The sequence below is a fragment of the Loxodonta africana genome, chromosome 13, assembly GCF_030014295.1.
Source record: "Loxodonta africana isolate mLoxAfr1 chromosome 13, mLoxAfr1.hap2, whole genome shotgun sequence".
NCBI lineage: Eukaryota > Metazoa > Chordata > Mammalia > Proboscidea > Elephantidae > Loxodonta > Loxodonta africana.
The window spans coordinates 94,542,688-94,560,023 of NC_087354.1; the positions used below are offsets into that span (position 1 = coordinate 94,542,688).

The 17,336-nt window shown below is 43.9% G+C and overlaps 1 long non-coding RNA gene across 2 annotated transcripts in view; it reads left to right on the forward strand.

Annotated features, from left to right (window-relative positions):
* LOC111749280 (uncharacterized) overlaps positions 1–17,097 on the forward strand; it is a 101,641-nt gene extending 84,544 nt beyond the window's left edge. Inside the window, exons 3-6 of one of the 2 annotated variants that reach the window (XR_010317457.1) lie at positions 484–668; positions 13,809–13,889; positions 14,121–14,234; positions 14,601–17,097. This is a non-coding gene — a long non-coding RNA (uncharacterized LOC111749280). The remainder of the gene's footprint in view (positions 1–483; positions 669–13,808; positions 13,890–14,120; positions 14,235–14,600) is intronic. The other variant, XR_010317456.1, reaches the window with a different exon arrangement.
* Positions 17,098–17,336: the final 239 nt, after the last annotated feature.

Sequence of the window (17,336 nt, forward strand, 5' to 3'; positions counted from 1 at the left end):
GCAAACCTGCCTCCTCTGAGTGGGGTGAGGTGCTACTGAAACATTCAAATCATTGAAACTAGCAGAAGCCACAGCCCATGGTGCTGGGAGAAAGCTGGGAGGGAGAGAGAGGTAGAGAGGCTATAAAGGCCCAGTTGTGAAGGTGAACTGGGGCCAGGATGCTCTGAAGCCAAAAAGCTGAATGGTCTCACACCTGCAGCTCCTGAGCCCATCTCTTCTTTCAATGGAGAAAGTCTTTCCCTGCTCTTACTTAGCTGGACTGGAAGGGCCTTTGACTTTTAACATGAAGCAGCCTCCAGAGCCTCTTGGGGCAAGTGATTGTCAAGGAGGCTCTGCCCAGTGCCCCCCCACCCCTCCCACTTATGAGAGGGCCAGGAATTTCAGTCTTCCCAGTCCTGGGCTGATCTAGTGACTTATAACAGGATTTCACTGGAACTCGAAACTTTGGAAGATGGGAAATACTCCTGGGTTCTCTTCACACAGCTGAATGCCTGGTTCCTGGTCTTACTATACAAGTTTCATAAAGGATGCGAAGAGGAGTTTGGGCTTGACACCTGACATCTTAGCAGTGGTTCCTGTTTGTTTGGGAGGCAAGTGGTGAAAAGAAGGCAGCATCTACTACTTCCTTTTCCATGAGTCTCAGAAAATCCTCCTGAAGACCGTCTCAGGTAAGGACTGATGGGAAATGCCTTGGTTTATTCTTAACTTTGCCCTTGAGGCATATTTTGTTGATGACCACATATAAAATATTGTCCTCTCAAGGATGCACTCTAATTCTTATCTAATCTTGATGCAGAATGAGTATATATGAAAACTAAAGTTGGTTCTTAAGCAAGGGATTATCTCTCAGAGAAGGTCCATGGGAAGGTTCATACCAACTTCTGTGGTACTAATATTGCTCCGAGGAGCCCTGGTGGTACAAAAGTTAAGTGCTCGGCTGCTAACCGAAATGTTAATTGTTTGAACCTACCCAGAGGCTCTAAGGAGTAAAGATCTGGCAACCTCCTCCCGTTAAGATTACACACCAGTAAACCCTATGGGGACAGTTCTCCTTTCACACCGGGCCACAATGACTCAGAAATCCACTCGATGACACCTAGCAATAACAACAGGAAGGCATTGCTCCCCATGTGCCTGAAATGCCTCTCTGGGGAAGGCCTTCACAGCCGGCTCATGGCCACATGGGAATTGAGACTCATTTTTTTGTTTCCACGACTTATTTTGGGTCCAAAAATTTATTTCTCAGTTTATTCACCAGACTTGAATACAGCCAGCTCTCAGATACTGTCAGAATTAATTCCTTTCTCTAATAATGATTTGCGGCCAAGAGCATATTCCCAAGCCTTTCCAAGAGACTGGAATACCATTCCAAAGAGGCACGTCCAGTGCCATGTTGTCCAGTGACTACAGTGTTGACATAGTATATTTACCCACATAGTTCCCACGTTTTCTGCTTTCCTTAAATACGACTGAAATTCCAAGTCTACCACCTGAACCACTTTTCTCAGTGTTTCATTTAGGAGAAGTCTGGTGGTGATGAATTCTCTCAGTTTTTCATCCCCTGAGAATGGCATTACTTTTGCTTTACTCCCAAAGGTATGACTGGGTATAGAATTATATATCTATATAGATTAATATTTCCCTCTTTGTGTTGAAAAAATGTTGTTTCACAATCTTTTGGCTTCCATGGCTTCTGATAATGACTATGGAGTTATTTGAATTATTTTTCCCAAGTGAAATGTGTTGTTTTCTGTCTAGCTTCTTCCTGAGTATTTTCTTGGTCTTTGTTATTCTGTAGTTGATTATGATATATCATATTTTTATGCAAATAATGCACATGTTTTATATATTTTTTTCTCTTTTTGTCAACTGCATTTTCCCCCTCCCAGGTATTGTCATAAGCACAGTACGCCGTTTTCTTTTTTACATGTCACTGTAAAAGAATTCGTGTAGTGTGCTTACAAATACACCTGAGGTGGGGGAGGGCCTGGTTGGCAACAAACACATAATGCACAATGTTTTCATAATAATATGGTATTGGGGTGTATAATTCCTTAAATTTAACTCGTCGGGGTTTGCTGAGTTTCTTGAATCTGTAAGTTCATGTCTTTCACCAAATTTGGAAAGTGTTAGCCAGTATTTCTTCTAATACTTTTTTCTGCACCACACATTTTCTCCATGTCTTCTGGAGTTCCAAAAAAGAAATAGGCTTTTGTTCTAGTTTTTGAGGCTCTGCTCATTTTTTTCCGTATTTTTTCTCTGTTTTCAGAATAGATATTTTCTATTGATCTACTTCCAACTCACTTAGTTTTTTTCTCTGTCATCACCATTCTGCTTTTGAAACTATCAAATGAATTTTTCATTTCTAGCATTGCATTTTTAGCGTGTAAAATTTTCCTTTGCAAATAGCGACTATCTTTCCACGTATTTAAAAAATGTCCCTGTTATTTCTTGGAGCATGATTAGAATAGCATTTTAAAATACTTGTCTTAAGATTTCAAAGCTGTAAGTCTTGCTTAAATGTTATGGAAAAACAAAATGTTAATTTTGTTTTTCTTAGCATTCAATTGACCCAGATATGTTCAGGCTGCAAGTTCTGTCCTGTTTTTGTATTCTGTGGCTCACATCTTCGTTCAATTTTTGAAGCCTTTGCGGTGATACTCGGGTCTAATCTACATGAGTGCCACCCAGACTGGAATCTTGGTGGTGTTGTAACCCCTAGTGAGGCTCTTAAAGGATTTGATAACGCTTCTTAGGGTCAGGGCAAGGCATATGCATCTGGGAGGGGTGAACCAGGAGTTATAGCAAGTTTGAAGAATCTCTTTCTTGTGCTGCTTCCTCTCTCTATTTCTCTGATGCTCTCTGAGCTCTGAAGGAGTGCTTTCCTGGCCCACTGGCAGGAATGCTGGGGCTTTAATCTCCTCATTCTGTCGTGCACATAAGTGACCGGTTCTGCCTATGGGGCCAAAATACTCCACAACCGGCCCAAAGGTTGGCAGCATGAGCCTGTCAAGAAGTGCCTCAGAAGACTAGCCTGGTGATCTGCTTTTGAAAAGTCACACCCTTTGAGGCAGAATTGACTAAATGCCAACAGCAGACAGGGAGAGAGAAAACGTAATGGAGCTTCCTCCACACTCTTGGGCCCTTACATACTCTGGTCAAAGAGAAGGAATCTCTTCTTCCAGAGTTTTAAGTTTCTTCCCACGTGCATACCTGCCCACCTCTCTCCTTTTATGGACCCTCTATCCCATTTGATATGAGAGAGGGCTTCTCTTGGAGCTGTTTCTGTCCACAGCTGGTATGCAGTTACATTATTTGGACTCATGTAATTTCAGCCTCTGGAATGTTTATACTTTATGTTCTGGTTTCCTACCACTGCCAACTACTTCCTTTGCAGAGTCCTGAGATAGTGGCCCATGCATTTGTCCAGATACTTAGTTGTCAGATACCAGTATAGCCACCGGGGGAAGTGTTGGTTGTGGTAAGTGGGGGAGGGACTGTACACTGAAGGAGCTGCAGGATCTGGCTGTCTTGTGTGAGCAGGACGGGGGTGTGCTGAGGATGGGTGCTGAAGGTGCTGAGTCAAGGGGAGTTTAATATAAAGTTGGGTCAAGGACAGTTTGTTGATATGGGGGAACTCTCTCCTAACAAGGATTTATCGCCATAGCAAAGGCTCTAGAACTGGGTCTCGTAAGCTGTGGCATTGTTCTTTGATGCATGGAAAAGGCAATGGCCCACTATCTAAGAAATAGAAATGCCAGACCTGCTGTGTCAGATGTGGGAAGATGAGGTAAAAGTCTCCAATATGTGTCCGTGCCAGAGTTAGTTTCTATAAGACCATTTCTTGGAGGTCCTGAAGGACACCCATTTCATGAAAATAATAAGGAAAGCAGAGATGAGGGGAGCAGCAACAACACTGAACTTACTGATATCTGTCTTCTCTTGGGGGTCCCTGGGTGCCACAAACAGTTCAGTGCTCAACTACCAGCTGAAAGTTTGGCAGTTTGAACCCACCGAGGGGTGCCTCAGAAGACAGGCCTGGTGATCTCCTTCTAAAGGGTCACAGCCTTGGAAACCCTATTGAGCAGTCCTACTCTGCACACATGGGGTTGTCATGAGTTGGAAATGACTTGACGGCAACAAACGACAACAATTCTCTGTTGGCTGAGATTGTTAGTGGGAGCCGGGCTACCTCATACCAATATAAGTAATGGGATCCTAGCCCAACAGAGGCCAGGTAGAAGTACTTAACTGTCAGAAACAAGTTGTTTGTGATTACAATAATGGTCAGCAGGTCAGAGTATTAGTCACCTATTGGGGCATAATAGATTATCCCCAAACTTAGCAGATGAGAGATAAATGGAAAAATATTCAATTCATGCTGATAAACTTGGAACTAGACAAAGATTTTGGTAAGACTCAACATACTTTTAAGGTGAAGGGTTAAACTAGAAAATTTAAATAACTGGTATAAGTATAAAAACAGATTTTCAAAATAATGATGATATAATTGCATACACGAATAAAAGACAAGTACTTCAAAATCAGTGGTTTCTCTCCCATGTGGACATAAGGGACTGAAATTGGCAAGGGTGGGAAGGGCTGATCGTTCTCTTTCCCCTGTTACTTGAGTGTAGCAAACTGTGTCCAAAACTATAAAATATTTAGGGAAACATTGTTTTGACCGGAGCAGCAAAGGACATATATAAAGAAAACTAATGTATTAAAGTAAATAAAATGAAACCTGAATATGTGCAAAAAATATGCCATATTTCCAAATGGGAAGCCTTGTTAATTAAATGGAGGTTCCCAAAACTAATACATAAATGGAATGCATTTCCAATTAGAATATTCAGGTAGTTGTTTTTAATTGTATACATTAATCATAAGCTACAAGTAGTACAATAGGTAACAAAGGATGTTGTTGCTGGAGCCTTGGACAAGATTTTTGACTCACAGCCCTCCCGTCTGACTGCCCAGTAGGCCTTTATAGGCCGTAATCTTCATGGGAGCAGACCACCAGGCCTTTCTCCCTCAGAGCCACTGGGTGGGTTCGACCTGCCAACCTTTCTTTCAATTAGCAGTCAAGCACTTAACCATCGCAACACCAGGGCTGCATTAGCAAAGAATAGACAAGAAAAACCTGAAATAACAGAATAGTAACAGGTGTCTACCTCATCAAGTAACAGAGCAAATCAATATTACATAGCATACAAACTGACAGGCAGACAACTGAAATAGGAAACCTACTAGGAAATCACAATAACTATTCATACAAAGGTGGTGTGAAAATTATATTTATCTAATAAATGGTGCTGACTCAACTGATTGTTCTGGGGGACAAAGCTTGCAAAAATGTGATACACAAATCATAGATTTGGAAAATGATGTGAAATGTAGATGACAAAGATTAATAACAATTTATATTTTACACAAGAAGGATAAAAGTTAAGTACTTGAAAAATGAGCAGTGAATTAAAACAGATCATTCAGAGCAAATTCACATGCCCCGTAAACATAGTCCAAGTTGCTCAAAAACACTGGTAGTTAAGAAAATATCAAAGTCCCAGTGAAACTGGCACAATTTAAAAATCAACACCATCTATGGCTGGCTGGGCTGTGGGGAGAAGGAAGCCCTGAGACATGGCTGGAAAGGTGCTTTGTGACAGCCTTTAGGGGAAAGACATGGCCATGGCTCTGTACTTTTAACATTCTTTGAACTGGAAATCTCACTCTGTGTAGTCTACTCCACATAAGCGAATCCTGTACTATACAAAGGCTGTTTATTATTAATAATGACAAAACATTGACTGTTCATTGGTGATGGAATGATAGAGAATGTATGGTAAAGCTACATCATCAATAACATAGGGAGTCATTAGAATGAAAAATAGTAGTAGTTAAGTAGGAGAAATCTCTGTGAAGTATTATGGAAGTTTACTGAAAACATGAAGGTGCAGAGAAGTATATATAAAATTAGCACATTTGGGAAGAACAATAGTAATTGTTTGAATATGTTTGAATACCTGTTTACATGTATGTGTGTGTATAAATGAACAGACGATGGTACATGTATGTCTGTGTGTGCTTATTTAAGCAAGGATAAGACAGACTACTTAGCACATGGTCGAAGTGAATTACCTTGGATTCAGTTGTGGGAAAGAACAGGGGGTGGAAAGCTAGAATATACAGAAGAGTGGACTGAAAAAGCATGGGTGATAACGTGTTTCCATTTTACTAGTGTTATGTATGAGACAAACAAATCTGTCTTGAAAGAAGCCGGAATGTTCCTTAGAAGCAAGGATGGCTTTAGATATGTTATCAGAAGGGACTGGTCCCTGGAGAAGGACACCATGCTTGGTAAAGCAGAGGTCCAGCGAATAAGAGGAAGACCCTCAATGAGATTGACTGACACAGTGGCTACAACAGTGGGCTCAAATATAGCAACCATTATGAGGGTTGCCCAGGACCAGGCAGTGTTTTGTTGTGTTGTGCATAGGGTCGCTGTGAGTCAGAGCCAACTCGATAGCGCCTAACAACATGTCTAAGTCTAGATAAAGTGTACTAAAACTGTTATTATCTATTTAATTTATGTGTGTAACTTAGAAGACATAAAAATAGAGTTAGTGCTATATCTAATGACTTACAGAGAATCAAGATAGAATGTGAAGGGAAAGAAGGGGCAAGAGCAATGTGGGTAGAGTGAGACCAAGTTTCCATAAAAGCAAACACCCCAGCAGATGTACTTGTGTACCTGTGACTGTGTGTATGTGTCCCTGCAGAGAGGTGTAGGGAAGGATACACATGTGTCTATTAACTTTGGATACCTTGGGGGAGCAGGAGCAAAATATGAGGGTGGGACTCTGCAGGTTAACTTTTTCATTATACAAATTTGTATTCTTAGACATGTAATAAAAAGAATTTCATAGCTTTGGAAATTAGTAAATGACATAGATACCTATTTTTAAATAGGTGAAAATTCTCTATGACAGACAAAGATTTTAACCTCTGAAAGGAGAGCATACCACAGACGGTAATAATCACGATCAGTGGATTTCTTGCATGTTCTTGGAGCCAATGTGCTCTTCTGGTGTCTGTAACTAGAAATGACCAAAAATAATTTGGGGAAGTCAATCACCTCTTGCAAACACACGTCCACACCTAAATGAAGGAGAATGGACACCATGTGCAATTCACTAGGTAACTCATGTGCCTCTAGAAGATTCTCTTTCCCGGATATGCTGCCACTACCTCCTCCCCACCTTGCCACACTGAATAACCCACCTCGTGCATTCTAGACCCTTTTCAGGACTGAGCATAGATGACATCAACTGAGAAGATAGTTGAAGAAGAGAAGAGAGTTTGATGAAAAGATTTCAGAAAGCAGTACCTCCCCAACCAGCCTCTCCCCAACCTGGGAATGCCAACCTCTCCCACTCTGATACCTCTGAGAATCTCTTATTTTCCTTTTGGATCCTTAGGAGACTGCCGAATTCACCTGTCCTGAAAGCCTTCACTGCCCTCTACCTCTGACACTGTTCCATGCAGGAGCTGTCTCTGTCACTCTGAGAAATCCACACAGGACAGCCTGTGGTTGGAGGTGCTCATTCTGGAGGTCCTGCCCTCCCTTCCTGTGTCCCCGAAGGCTTCCCTGTGACAGTAGAGGTCTCATCTTCCAGGGAGATGGCTATGCCCCTGTCATGTCCAGACCTGGGACCTGATGCTACGGCTGAGATTTGGGCTTTTCTGTCCACTACTTAGTCTGGGCCTGAATCTGCCCCTTCCCACCCTCACCTCTGATCACCTGTGTTCTTGCTGTTCTCTCTGGGTTTACAAGCCTGCCCTCTGCTTCTTTCATCTGAGTCGACCTTTTTCTTCAGTTCTTTGACCTCAGGACATGTCAGGTTAGACCACAGAAAGAAGAAAAAATATTAGCAAGTTTCATTAACATGTCAAAAACCTGAAAGAATAGCTTGATTTAGAGGAGAGGAAAAAGTTCCAAAGCTCTATTCCTTACCTTAGGACATGCTATACAGAAAATATCCTGCAAGCACTGGATCAACTCTTATCCAGAAATGGAAAACACCCAGGAGGATTTTTCTACACCAACTCCCCCTTCCCCTCCCCTAATCCTAATCATAAACCCAAATTCACCCTGTGAGGACAGAAGACATGACCGGGGTGAGCTCCTTTTTCTCCACCCCGCCCTCCTGTCCTCCTCCCAAGCCCTGCTTCTTTCTCTGCCTGCAGGCTGCTGGGAAGGGACCCAGAGTCCTTGGTTTAGGGCTTTATGTTCACTGCTCACCTGCGGGCAGGTTCCGCACAGTCTGCGGCTTCTCTGATTCCTTCTCCTGCAAAGAACTCAGTGACACCCCATGACCGTCACACCTCCCTTAGAGCTGTCCTTGCAGGGACCCCTTACCCTCCCAAGTCCCACTGAAATGCCATTTCCCTTTCCCTACTTATGCTATGCTCATCCTCAGAGTTCTGAGACCTCATCATCCGGGTGAGGCCTGTTCTCTCCTCTTCTGGGCCAGGGGAGCCTCTGAGGGGACCTGGTGTCTGCGGTCAGCTATCTGGGGCTTCCTCCATCCAGATCCTCCTAGGGCTGGAGCTCTCTGTGCACTTGGGGTGGGAGGGTGGGGGTCTTCCAGGGGAGCTGGGTTAAACGAAACTGAATGGAGGTCTCTCCTGAAGGGCCCACACTTCCAGCCCAAAGGCCCTGCTCCTCCTAGTCCGGGGGTGCTAGAGGGTCTTCTGGAGCTTCCCGCTCTGGCCTTGGTGCTGCGCCTGCACCCTCTGCAGCTGAACTCCTGCCTCTGCAGCCTCTCCAGCTGATCCCTCAGCCTCTTTAGCTCCTATCTCTGCTTCTCCAGCTGCTCCTCCAGGTGCCTGCAGACCACACTCTTCCTCACCTCCCTCTTCTTGGTGACCATCAGACAGCATCTGGCCACCTAGTGGCAGGATTCAGGCCTACAGGGGGCTGAGGGTGGAATCTGGAAGGCATTATGCTGAGTGAAATTAGTCTGTCACAAAACGACAAATACTGTATGAGACCACTATTGTAAGAACTCATGAAAAAGTTTAAACGCAGAAGAAAACATTCTTTGATGGTTAAGAATGTGGGGAGCGAGGGAGAGGAAAATTCACTAACATTGTGAAAATGTCAGTTCTACCCAAAACCATCTACAGATACAATGCAATCCCAATTCCAATTCCAAAGACAGTTTTTTAACAGTAACTGTAGACAAATATCATCTTAGGTGAAGGGAAGGACAACGCACAATACAGAGGAAGTCAGCACAACTGGACTAAACTAAAAGCTAAGAAGTTTCCTGATCACAACCAAATACTTTGAGGGACAGGATAGCAGGGGCGGTGGTCTGGGGACCATGGATTTGGGAGACATGTAGGTAATTGGCATAAGGAAGTTTATTAAGAAAATGTTCTGCATCCAGTTTTGGTGAATGGCATCTGGGGTCTTCCCAGCTAGTAAGCCGCCATCTAAAATTCAGAGATAAGAGGTTTGGGAGAAACCACAGCCCATCACACTCCATTATCATTCCCTGAACTCACGTTTCTCTTCCCAATAGAATGGTAACCTCTTTGAAGGCAGGGAAAACTTTCAATTCATTTTTATTACATACTTATTATTACGTTTCCCCCACTCCTCCCAACACCTCCAAAAGCTGCCATGTTTGTCTTGTTTAGGTTCAAACTGGGCCCTCGAAACTGAACAATGTCAGCAATGATGTCACACAAGTGTTATGGAAGCCTTGGTGCTCACTCAGATCCAACTGCTCTTTGGAGAGGTTGTCGATCTGAGGTCTCCTGTGGGAGAGCAACTTAAGCTACCAGTTCACAGAGAGTGATTCCTCAGTTGGAGTTCCCAACTCGTGAGAGCTTGGAACAGAGGGGTGAACATCCTTTGGGGGACCTTTTTTTTTTTTTTGGTTTACCTTCACCCAGTCAGGATGAAATGGCAATATGGAAAGGAGAAACCTCTAAGACTCGAGGTAGGGGTGGGAGAAAAATTCTTCCTGATTGACAGGAGGTGTGTGGCAAAGAATCTGATTTCACCAGACAAGATTTGGAGACAAGATATGGATTTTGAGTGAGGAGATGAAGTGGCTCTCCCAGAGAAAGTACTTGCTGTCATTTAGTAGACAACAAAACTGTGATGTGAATAAAGGAATGAGCGAGTGAACCAAAGAACACTACTGTAACTCTAAGGGCCTTTCTGAGTAGGCACAGACTAGCTACTCAATTGTTCGGGCTTGGGAACCTCCTACTTTATGTTAAGGAAGCCACTGGGCAACTGGGACGGGGGCGAAGCGTGTTTAGGGAGATCAGTTATTGTATCATATTTTCAAATAAGATTGAATTAATATGTCATGTCAGGAATAACGAAAGAAGTAAAATTTCTCAGGAGCTTATGAAAGTGGGTGGCGTGAGGAAGCACTGTATCTGTACCACTGTGAGCTATGCTGTACCAGCCTGGGCTTGGGCAGAAGAGGGTCAGGACAGACCCCATCCCCCTAGATCCAGGGAATCCCCTTCTCCTCTTCCAAGGCTTAACACCCAGTCACAGCAAAGCCTCACTTCAGGATAGCATTTTAAATTCCTACTCTACTTAGCTTGAAGTATAGGTTAAGGAGGTGAAGGTGCCTAGGTGATTCAGTTTGTGCTCGACAGCTCACCCAAAAGTAGGAGTACTGGGAGAAAAAGTCCTGGCGATCTGCTTCTATTAAGATTACAGTCAAGAAAACCCAATGGAGCAGTTCTACTCTGAAACACATGGGGTCGCCACAAGTCAGAATCGACTTCATGGCAACTGACAACAACAAACTGAACCTGAGCTTCTGTGGTTCCTAATTGTACACCCTTTCATCAGCCAGTGTCTGCCCTCCTCCATCTTTTCAGCTGCTTGCCCATGCTGCCCTGGACCGCCCCAGCCCTGTTTCCTGTTTCCTCCTTGGTCCTCTGCCTGGCCACTAACTTGCTTCTGAGAGCTTTCGCTACTTTCCACCCCACACCACACTCACACACCCAACCTGGCTCCGTCTGTTTTCTCTCTTCATCCTGAGGTCTTGAATCCTTCCCTCATGTTCAGAAATGTACATAGATAGACCTTATGTTGACACATACAACCCTCCTAGACACACACAGGTGAGGTGGTTGTGTCTTAGCCTCTCAGGTTTGTGGCATCAAGGCTTTCGGCCAAACATATGTTTTCTGCATCACTCTGAAGTCACTCATCTGATAAGGACATTTAAGGGGCTTCTGTTCAATTGTTTTCAAGAGGAAACAATTTTAACCTATTACTGTGGCTTGGTTAAGAAGGGTACAAGGAAGAGGTATACCTGTCAGAGTCTTAACTAAATATACAAATTATTCTCTAACTTTTAAGTATAATTCCTTCTATGAAAGGCTTCCCTTAAAAAGAGGTGAAAATTTCTCCCATTTGTGTGTTTAAATTTACTAAGAAAATCACTTTCGTAGGAAACTCCTTTTGGAAAAGTCACGAAATATAAAAGTTCAAGAAAATGAGGTCTTTCCCATGTTCCAAAGGAGCAAATTGACTGAGCATTCAGCAAAAAAGGGGAGAGGGGGCACATTGGATGATGTTCTATTTACAAATATAAAACCCCAAGACATATTATAGTGTTTTCAGAGTAAACATTTTTGTTATAAGGTACCACTATCATTAGTGTCATTGTGCCCAGGGGATTCTGTCTCCCACAGCAGCGCCCCCAAGAGGAGTGAGGGGTCCCAGGACAAAGGGAGAATTGATGGGAGGATGGTGGTGTTGGACAGGCCCCAGGGATCCCTAAGACCAGATCCTTGGGCTCATAGATGAGTCTTCCCAAGGCCCAGAGATCAGGTAAATTAACTCTGTTCTCAGAGGTCTCAACCCAAGAGGAAAGTGCCATGCAGCCAACAATATCCACGGCAAAAAGCCCAAGCTCCGGGCCCAAGAAGATTCCACAACCATCAGAGAGGTCTTTTCCCTCAGCTTCTGCTGAGCAGACCTCTCACTTATTCAGCTACGGGCCTGCTCCAGAGAAGTAATGGGCCAGGAGCCCTACTTCACCCAGGTGTGCACAGTCAAGGGTGTGACCATGGCCTGGGAGACCAAAACCTTTGTCCTCGTCGGCAAGATGCTCCAGGTCTTTGAGGCCGAGCTCTCCGAGGAGAGCACAATCAGCTCTGCCCCGAGTCTGGCCAACACTGAGTCCCTTGTCAACACCCTGGAGCCCTGGCAGGAGGAGGCTTATACCCCAGAGCTCAGTGTACAGGGGGAGAAGCATGGGGAGAGGCCCCATGCGGCCACCCTGGAATGGCTGATGACCCGTGAACATGGCTTCTGCTGTGTGGCCTGCTGCCACGTGTTCGAGTCCCAGGAGGCCCTGGTGGCCCACTCGGAGCATGGTGTGAGCCAGGGCTTCAGCTGTCACATCTTCTATGAGGAGCTGCTGGAGAGGTGGCTGCCACCCTCAGCCCAGCACAGGCCCCAACGCTGCCACCAACTGGCCAGGTGCCGCCTGATGGCTTCCAAGAAGGGGGAGGTGAGGGAAAAGAGAACGGTCTGTAGGTGCCTGGAGGAGCAGCTGGAGAAGCAGAGAGAGGAGCTGAAGAGGCTGAGGCACCAGCTGGAGAGGACGCAGAGGCAGGAGCCCTGGCTGCAGAGGGCACTGGTTTAGCACCAATGGCAGAGGCCGAAGTGCCTGAAGACTCTCTCCAGCACCCTGGGACTGGGAGGAGCAGGGCATTTTGGCTGGAAATGTGGGTCCTCTCATCAGCTACTACCCAAAAGGCTTGTGGTTTCAACCCACACAATGGTCTGTGGAAGAAAGGCCTGGTGATCTACTTCCTTATTATCACAGTCATTGAGAACCCTACTGAGTGCAGTTCTACTCTGAAACAAGTGAGGTCTCCGCGAGTTGCAATCAACACCACGGCAACAGATTTTTGCTCTATCAAGACCTCCATTCAGGGTCCTTTAACTCACCTCCCTGTAAGAACTTTCCCTCCTGTCCCTATGTCCCCACCCTCCCATGCCAAGTGCATGGAGATCTCCAGCCCTAGAGGGATCCAGATGGAAGAAGTCCCAGGACAGTTGACCGCGGGCACCAGGTCCACTCAAAGGTTCACCTGGCCTAGGAGAGGAGAGGACAGGCCTCATCTGGGTGGTGAGGTCTTGGAACCCTTAGGATGAGCACAGTGTAAGTGGGGAAAGAGAAATGGGGTTTCAGTGGGACTTGGGAGGCTGAGAGGGGGCCCTGCAAAGACGGCTCTAAGGGAGGTGTGATGGTGGAGGGGGTGTCACTGAGTTCTTCACAGTAGGAGGAGCCAGAGAGCTGGCAGGTTGTGGGGAAACATCCCTGCATGCGAGCAGCAAGCATAAAGCCCTCAACCATGGACTGCAGTTTCCCTTCCCAGCAGCCTCCAGGCAAAGGAGAAGGAGGGCCTTTCAGGAGGAGAGAAGGACTGGTAAAGCGAGCTCACCCCATCCACTACTGGCCTCACAGGGAGTTTGGGTTAATGATTAGGATGCATTGTTGTTGCCTCTTTGGGCTAGTATAGTGGAAGATGGTATAGAAAATTCACTGGGTGGCCTCCTTTTCTGGAAAACTGTAGATCCAGTAATTACTGGGTAATTCCTGCACAGCATCTCCCAGGAGGCTAGGGGCGAAATTTGGAACTCTTTCTTTTCTTTAAAACAGGTTTTACCCTCTGACTGTGAACATGTCAATGACATTTTTTGGTTTTTCTTCTTTCTGTGGTATAACCTGACCTGTCCTGAGATCAGAGGACTAGAAGAAAAAGCCTGACTGAGATGAAAATAACAAAAGAGACGGCAAGAAGACGGATGATCAGAGGTGAAGGTGAGAAGGGGCAGATTCAGGCCCAGACTCAGTAATGAGCAGAAAAGGCCAAGTTTCAGCCACAACAGCAAGCACTAGGAGCTGGGAAACCCTGGAGGTGCCAGGGGTATGTCCTCCCCTCGGTGATGAGACCCCAAGTGACACAGGGAAGCCCTCAGGGGCAAGGAAGGAAGGGCAGAGCCTCCAGGACAGGCATTTCCAACCACAGGCTTCCCTGTTTGTACTTCTCAGAGTGACGGACTCTCCTGCGAGGGACATGGTCAGAGGCGGAGGAAGCGAGGGCTTTCAGGCGAGGGGAATTCTGCAGTCTCTGATGATCAAACAGAAAGCCCTGGATGCTCAGAGGTACAAGAGAGTGAGGGGGCCGGCATTCCCACAGTGGCCGTAGGCTGGCTGAGGGGGTCCTACTGTCCCTAGAGCTATTGGTCGAAATATTTTTCCTTAAAAGCTGCATCTTTCCAGTTAACTTCCTCTATGTTCAGTCCAGGAAAAGGTACAGCATGCAAAGGGTACGTTTTCCAGCAGAGCAGCAAGTGGAAGGAAGTGGTAGTGGCATATCAGGGAAAGAGAATCTTCTAGTCGTCTATGAGTTACCTAGTGAACTGCATGTGGTGTCCAGCCTTCTTCCTTTGTCTGTAGACATGTACTTGCAAGAAACGTTTGAGGAGTAACTTCATGGACCCTTACAAAATTCTCGCTGGTCATTTCCAGGTGTAGAGACCAGAAGAGCTCATTGTCTCCAAGAACAAGCGTGAAATCTGCTGGGTCTGACTGTTGAGCAGTCTGTGGTGTGCTCTTCTTCCAGTGATTAAAATCTTTGTATCTGTTGTTAAAGATATTTTCCCCCTGTTCAAAAAAAAAATCCAACAAAATGTTTTTAAAATAATGTATCTATGATGATGTTTATCAACTTTCAAAGCTCTGAAAGTCTTTTGTATAACACCTCTAAGGGTACAGATTTGTATAATGAAAAAGTTACAGTCATGGCCCCACCCTCATATGTAATTTGGTCCTGCACCCCCAAGGCGTCCAATGTTAATAGACACATGTGTATCTTTCCCTACGTTTCTCAGCTGGGACCCATACACACAGTCACAGGTTCACAAGTAGATCCCCTGGTTCGTTTGCTTTAATGGAAATTGGGTCATACTCTACCCACAGTGCTCTGTAAATTGCTGATTCCCTGAAGGTCATTAGGTATGGCACTAACATTGCCTTTTTGGGTCTTCTAAGATTGAACTCATATTTACACATAAAGCATTTAAATAAATGAGAACAATTACTGTATACACTATCTAGACTCATAGCACTAAAAAAAAAAATTTTTTTTTTTTATTGAACTCATATTTACACATAAAGCATTTAAATAGATGAGAACCATTACTGTATACACTATCTAGACTCATACATAGCACTACTACAGTGGAAACACATATCACCCGTGCTTTCTAAGTCCGCTCTTCCTGCATGTTCTAACTCTCCCCCCCCACGCCCAGTCCTTTTCCAGAAGTGAATCCAAGGTAACTCAGGTTAACAATGTGGTAAGTAGTCTCTCTTACCCTTGCTTATATGAGCACACACAGACATACATGTATCTTCGTCTCCTCATTTATAAACTCACATAAACACAAACAGGTATTCAAGCATACTCAAACAATTGCTATTGCTTTACCCTAATGTGCTCATTTTATACAGACTTCTCTGCACCTTGATTTTCTCCTTCAATAATACTTCACAGAGATTTCTCCTGTTTAACTACTAGAGTTCTTTTTCATTCTAATGACTCAAACTTTATTGATTTAGCTCTACCATAAATTATCTATCTTTCCACCATCCATGAGCAGTCGATTTTTTGCCATTATTAACAATAACCATGCTTTGTATACTAGAGGATTTGCTTCCATGGGATAGATTCCAAAGGGTGAGATTTCTAGGTCAAAGAATGTTTCAAAATTACAGAGCCATGTCCATGTCTTTCCCCTAAAGGCTGTCATAATGCCCCTTTCCAACCATGTCTGAGGCATCCTTCTCCCCACAGCACCCCCCGGCCCCAGCCATAGGTGGTGTAGATTTTTAAATTGTACTGGTTTCACTGGGACTTTGATATTTTCTTCACTGCCAGTGTTTTTGAACAACTTTGATTATGCTTATTGGCCATTCGTATTTGCTCTGAATGCCCTTTTGAATTCATTGCTCATTTTGCAAGTCCTCTATTTTTGTCTTCCTTATATAAAACGGAAAACGTTGTTAATTCTTAGCACCGACATTTCCCATAATTTCCCAAATCCATCACTGATGTATCACATTCCTAGAAGTTTTTTTTTTTTTCTTTTTGCTGAGAATGATCAGTTGAGTCAGCAGCATTTATAAGATAAACCATAATTTTCCTGAGTTGAAATACCACCTCTGTATTAACGGTTATTATGATAATCTCTGTGGATTCGCTACTTTGTTTCCTTGGTCTAGCTTTCAGTTCCTATGCTATGTAATATTTGTTCCATTAGTTGATGAAGCAGCCTCCTTCTTTTTCAGGTTTTGTTGTCTGTTCTTTGGTATCTATTATACTATTTGCATCTTAAGATTACTGTATACAATTCAACAAATAACTAGGTAAATATTCTAATGGGAATTGCAATACATTTGTATGTTGATTTTGGGGGACCATCATTGATTAAACAAGACTTCCCATTTGAGAAAACATATTTTTTGCATTATTAAGGTTTAATTTTATTTCCTCCTCTACTTCAAATAGGTTCTTTTCTGTTCCAGTCAAAACAACGTTTTCCTAAGTAGTTTATGGTTTTGGACACAATTTGATGCAATCGTGTAGTAAAGAAAATTGTCTTTATTCCTCCCACCCTGAAACTTCCAATTTTGGGCACTGTGTCTAGATTGGAGAGAAGTCATTGATTTTGGTATATTTGGCTTGTCAGTTTACCAAAATTTTTATCCTCATTTTCTAGGTATGCAATTATATTATCATCATAAAAAGAAGAAAATCTGTTTTAATATTTAATTCATTCCTTAACTTTTCTAGCTCATTAATTCACCTAGAAAAGTATGTTGGGTCATAAAAGTAATAACAGTATATTTGTCTACTTCGAAATTTTATTAGCATGAATGGAGTATTTTTCCATTTATCTAATATCTACTATGTTTTATGATAATTTTTTATGCCCCAGTACATAATATATTGACCTGCTGACCGTTACAGTAATGACATACACCTTGTTTCTGATAGTTAAGTGCTTCCACCTGGCTTCTGCTGCTCTGGGACCCCATTATTCCCATTGCTACTAGGCAGCTGTCTCCTACCCACAACCTAAGCCTCCAGGGGACAGACATCGCTAAGTTTCATTTTGCTGCCTCTCCCCTCCACCGTGCCTTCCTTATTGTTCTGATGAGAGGAGTGTCCTTCAGGACTTCTCAAAAATGGTCTTAAGAAAA